This window comes from Haliaeetus leucocephalus, unplaced genomic scaffold, assembly GCF_000737465.1.
Source record: "Haliaeetus leucocephalus isolate CR32 unplaced genomic scaffold, Haliaeetus_leucocephalus-4.0 Scaffold2, whole genome shotgun sequence".
Lineage (NCBI taxonomy): Eukaryota > Metazoa > Chordata > Aves > Accipitriformes > Accipitridae > Haliaeetus > Haliaeetus leucocephalus.
In genome coordinates, this window is record NW_010972438.1 from 8,075,951 (window position 1) to 8,081,950 (window position 6,000).

Consider the following 6,000-nt stretch of genomic DNA (forward strand, 5'->3'; position numbering starts at 1 on the left):
AACTTTGTGGCTAATTGGAAAGAAATTTGAAAAAACAGTTGGGGTTTCTTTCAACACCATTAATCACCTCTGCTGGAACATCCTTCACAACCCAAGCCTTTCTTGTCCTTGTTGCTATTTTCCTTCTTTAATATGGTACAAAATGTACATACTCTTTGTTGTTCTTGAAAGCCATTTCTCTCATGCTGGGGTGGAAGGGCTTAGAGTACAGCCCATTACAGCTCCCTTTGGTGTTGGCGGGGCCACAGGTTTTCTGCCTTCATCTGGTGCCCTGAACTTACCAGTAAGGACATGGTTGCTTCTGCCCAGCGGGCTTCACGGGGGAGATGCTGATTCATCTTCTGCACTGTCCAGCGCAACGAGGCTGAGACCTCGAGGGCATAATGCAATGAAAATAAGAAGCCAGAATGAGAAAGTGCAGGATGACACTTGTGTACAGAGTCAAGACATGGCTTCTGCCAGCATTTCTTTTGCTTACCTTGTTTTCCCCCAGGCAAGGTAAATATATGCAACAGCTTCGGATCCATGCAGGTTGCCTGCAGGCTGCTTAATGGCCAGTGTAAAATGAGCGATGGCTGTTAGCCAGCTCCATAACCATGAGCATTCACCTTGCTAAAAATCTTTGAGGTACCTGGAAGGAGAAGGCTCTGCTGAGGGCCACCTGGGGCTCCTGCAACCCTCAAGCAGAGGAGCAATGCTGGGAATGTGTTGAAAGCCACAAGTGGCCTTGGCCACCTTGATTTTTCACAGGGATTATGGGTAGATCGAAGTAGGTTATCCCCAGCCTGTTTTCCATTTGGTTGAGCTGTTTGCCAGCCAGCTGAATGAGTGTTCTGTGTGTATTGTTATTATTTTAATTTTTAAAAGTGAGAAGTCGTCACTGCACATAAGCAGGCTGGTAGCTGTGAAGTGAAGGGCTATACGCTCCACATGCGCAGTTCCCAGTGCCTTTTCTTGACTGGTTTGTGTTTTGGACAGCTTCATGGGGTGGGTTTTTAATGACTCATGCCAGATATCCTTTAATTGCATGATGATGATGGAAGCGAGAAAATGAGCAACTGTGAGAAACAGCTATTGTGTTAGGTGAAAGATGTTTGTAGGCAAAGAAGGTAGCGCTTGCCTTAAACTCTTGAAATGCCCAAGGTAGTAAAAAGGTGGGAGCAGGGAAAGGTGGTTATTGCCTCTGCTGCTGCGTCAGTATGGCACAGAGGAATTAACCTGCCCAGAGATGTTAGGGAGGGGATTGCTTAAACCAGCCTTACCCGTGGAGGTGTGTTTGAATGCCATGGCTCAGCATCCACATGCTGCTTCCGTGTCCTGCGAAGCCACGTGCGTATACAGATCATGTACGTGTGCTGAAATGCGCTCATTGGCTGCAGTATTCTCAAGTGGTGAGTGAAGAAGCCTGAGTTGGAATTTGTAACTATGATAATCCTTTAAAAAATAATTAATAATCTAGTAAGCAATAATGAAAAACGCTTAGGAGATTGGAGGAGAGATCTGTACAAGTCCTTCAGCCTGCTGTGTTAACCAGGGTATTCCCAAGCGCTAACATTTTATCTTTGCAATGTAATTTTTGAGCAAAATAATGTTTGTGCATTTTTATTTAAATGTTATCGTCAATTCTCACTAATGGAGTGGTTAAGAGGTTATAACGTTTACCGAGCTTTCAATTTTCTCTGTTTTTGATCCTCAGGCAATATGACTTGGATTTTGTGAGATGTTTAACTTTCTGGCAAAAGAGGTATAGAAAATAAATCAAGATTTACTGTTGTAATTAAAATAACATTTTCTACTTTAAAGTGGTTTTGTCTGTATGTTTATGTGTGCATGTTTATATAGCATACACAAGTCTTTAGATTTTTTTTTCCTATAGTGGAAATTCTATTCATATTTGTGGCAGTACATCCCCCCCATCACATCTGTAACAATATCATAAAAAAAAAAAAAGGAGACTGGTCATCTTTGCATTCAGCATATGTTAATGTGATGAATAGAGATTTCCCTGTACCATTGCAAATATTTATAAACTACACATCACTGCAATTTACTTTAAAATGTATTTTCTCTCACAGGGGTTTCCTCTGTTTGTCATGGTATTTATCCAACTGGGAAACACTGAAAAATGGGAATGTGTTAACAGAACAAGCTAGACGGATACAAATCATTCTCTTTCTGCCCCTCTGTGGGAATAATGTGAATATTTATAGATCTGGAAAGCTTTCAGGAGTCTTTAATAAGTGAGAGCCAAACCATTCTCTTTGTGCTGATGCCATTTCTTGCTTTGACCTGAACATCCATCAGCTAGGAGCTGTAGCACCAAGGAGACTGAATCAAATCAGTCATCTATACTTAAGCTAAATTTGTGGGGTGTTTTTTTTCTATTAAAATTGCAATAGAGCAGGAGCAAAGGTGCAGAGCTCCAGAAGAGTAACGTTGTTCACAGCACATTGCAAAAAGGACACTTAAAGGCAGTCATCTTGGGGAGCGGGAAGCAAGTGGCTTCTTGTTTTTAGACACCGCTGTGAAGTTGCATGGGTCAAACGCAAGAGCTATTCGACCGGCTTGTCTCGTGCAGTTCCCTGTGTTGTGTCTAGCAGTGTTTCCAGACCTTTGCAGCGGTCACCTTTTGCCAAACTGTTTTATGTGGAAGGTGGGTAGGGGTTTATGAGAAGTGAAAGCACGCTGATAAGACAAAAGAGGAGGTTCCAGTGAGCTCCTCTCGCTTATTGAAGCCAACTGATGGAGTGGGGAAAGGAGGAGGGTTAACACGATCCAGTGGGAAAGCAGAGAGCAGAAAAAGCACTTCAAAGCAAAGGCTAAGCAGGGGTCAGAAGCAGTGTCAGGTCCAAAGAGAAATGGAGAGGGGAAAACCTGAACTCCCTGCACCTTCCCTGACAAAGAAAGCAGTGTTGGGCACTAGAGGGAAGAGTGGAGGCTGGCTGAAATGGACACACTGCAGGCAAAAGATTAGAGAAATCTGCGGAAAAGAAAATTCATTGTGATTTAAAAAAAAAGGCAAGCAGGGTATCATGAAAAATCACTGGAAGCTCTCCTGTTGTCTTTTCTTTTTTGAGTTTCCAGGAACAAGGTAGGAGCAGAGCTCCTGAAAGTGAGTGGAAGCATGTGTGCCTTGTAAGAGGAGCTGCAAGGTTGGGTTTTAGCATAGCTCATTTTTCATACGACTGTTTCATGTAAAGGTCATATTTGAGTCATCTGTTGTTGTTGGCTTTAGGACTGAAGGCCCAGTTCTGACTGGGGCAAAAGTCCCCCTTTCTGTAATGCAGCACCAGCCTAAGTTAAAGCTAAGCTGCAGGATAGATTCTCAATTCTTTGTTCACATACAGCCAAAACAAATCAATAAAACCTATTCAAAGACTAGTTTGGGATCATAGATCCTATAAAGCCTTCCAGAATGTTTAGTTTTACCAGAATATTTTGCCTGAGGATGTTGTGTGGGTATGAAGAAACTACATCCTACAGCAGTAAATGGTCATTCAAGAACTGGAAAGCTATCTATTATAAAACTTCCCTAATAAAATTATGTGTTGTCTAAGGATGGAGACAAAGCAGTCTCTAGCAAAGAACATAGGGCAGGAAGAACGGATTACAATTGCTTTAATCTGTGTGAAGTCTAGCTCTGGAGGGGAAGGGGAAATAAGTGTCAAGTATGACTAAGTACAACTCAAGGAGATGCGCTGGCTGCACTGGGGTCACATCTTGACAACTGTTTGCTGCACCCAGCTGAAAGGGCTGCTAGAAAGTGGGGTGTGGGACCACCTCAGTGACCACGCGTGCAACTTCATGGTGGGAATGGTAAGGATTATCTTCAGGAGAAGACTGACTAGCTAATACCGAAGCAGAGAAGAGGTTCCTACTGACTTGTGCTGAAGTGCTGGCCCTTTGCCTGGTTGCTGCCAAGCTGCTTGGCAAGCTCTCGGGGAGTTTGGGTTTCTAGGCTCTGCTGGCTCAGTGCCTCCCAGCCATTCAAGCTGCTCCTGGCTCCGGTGTCTGCAGGTTTAGCATAGATGTGTCCCAGCAGCTGCCCGGGTTGAGGGTACCCAGCTCCATGGTTTCCTTGTGGAGAAGCCAGCAGCCTGGCAACCTCCTGACAGCCTGGGAACGGGCTTGGGGACACCTGGCTCCCTCTCGGGTTACTGGAAAGGAAAGATGAGTGCCTGGCAGCTCGAGGGACCAAGAAATGGGAATCTCAGCTGTTGTCTAGATTTGGAAAAACTTAATATTGTTTTGATGCTTTTTTCTTATTTCCTGCCTGTAAAGATGCTGTAATTTCCAATCCTTTCTCCAAAACAGAATGATGAAAATTTTATTCCAAACTCCCCAAGGACTAAATTTCAGTCATTCTACCCTCAAGATTAATCAGATTTTCTGTTGCATGTCCTTTCTCCAGACCACAGTCTCTGCTTTTCTGTGCTAGTCCTTTTGTCTTGAGGGTTCAGTTGCCTCGACTATGCATACACTGTAAAGTGGTTGCTTTGTCTCTTCTTCCAGTGTTTAGAGAAACTTCCTTAACACCATTTTTTCCCAAAGGCCAATTTAGATGCTGTTTTCTCTTTGGTAATTGTTTCTGCCCTTTTAATAATCCCGGGACATGGTGGAACCCGTCTGTGCTCAATTCTCAGTCCCTACTTCTGAACTGCACACTCCTCTTTGTCACCTCCCTGTCCTATACTGGGACTCCTGCTGTCTCATTGCCATCACCAAGGCTGTCCAACTGCTCCCTCCACCCTGGAGCAAACCCAAAATACAGTTAGCTCTTATGGTTAAGAGAAAATTCTGAGTCAGGGAGCAAAATGACACAGAGAACTTAAATGTCTCAGAGCATCAATTGCATTAACAATTACTGAAGGAAGAAGGGTCAGTCTGGGAGACTGCAGCTTCCCCTCTCATTCTGATGATTTCTAAGCCAAATTCTCAACAATGAGGTCGTACTGTCCCCCAGTGAAAAGGCTGTTATGTTCAGCCGGTGAAATACGTAAGCATTTGAGAAAGTGGCTGTGCATCAGTTTTGCAGTGTATTGGTTGTTAAGTAATCTTCCATTACAGAAAAGTCAGGAAGGGCTTTTTGGGTTTGCTTTAACGTTGTGGAGTGCTAGATACCCATAGCAGGAAAACACGCTGTATGCTCAGAGCAAATGCACTGATCTTGGAGAGTGCTGGCTGTCTTGAGCCTGGGAAAATGTCTGGAATGGTGGTTTCATTATTTCCATGCAGACAATAGCCCTGTCCAAAAGCTTCAGTTCTGGCTCAGCTCAGCCCTCTCTGCCCTTCCTTGCTCGCAGGGGAAGCGGTAGCGTGCTCAAGAGACTCACCTGTGCCCTGGGTGATGGGCCTTGTACTGGGATTGCCAGTCTGGTGTCTGCAAGATCTCAGAGCAGCCTTAATCTGTGGGTTTTGGGAGCTGATGAGGTTTGCGCCTTAGCTATGCAGCAGCTTGGGGATAAGAGGGTGTTTTGGAGAGTCTCATCTATATCAAAAAAAGAAAGGATTTGGTCCAAGAAGAATACCCCTCCACATGCCCTTAGCAAACGCAGTTATTAAATGCCCTCCATTTCAGGGGCTCTGTGGTAGAGCATTTGGGAATTTAAATTAGCAGGTCAGGTTGGTGTGTCACAAGTGCCCCTTCTCACACTTCAGTATTATTTTTAATCAAACTGTTAAATAATAATGCTTTTAAAAGAAACAAAAACCACTTCGGGAGAACATTGAGTCCTGAAGTTCCCCAAACAACGCTGCTCCAAATTCCTGCTCTGTGTGTGGTGAGACCAGGACAAGCATGGGACTTTCTATTATGAGACCTGAGCCACTGCCCCGATGAGAAATGGAGTAAGAAGGGTGGAAGGGAGTCTATAACAACACAGAGGCAACGCTGCTGTCTACAACTGGCCCTTTATATAATCTGGGACGTCAGCAGTGCTTTTACCAGGGTTTATTTTAATGGCTCTTAGTAGTTACGGCTGATTGGCAATGGCTGGGCTC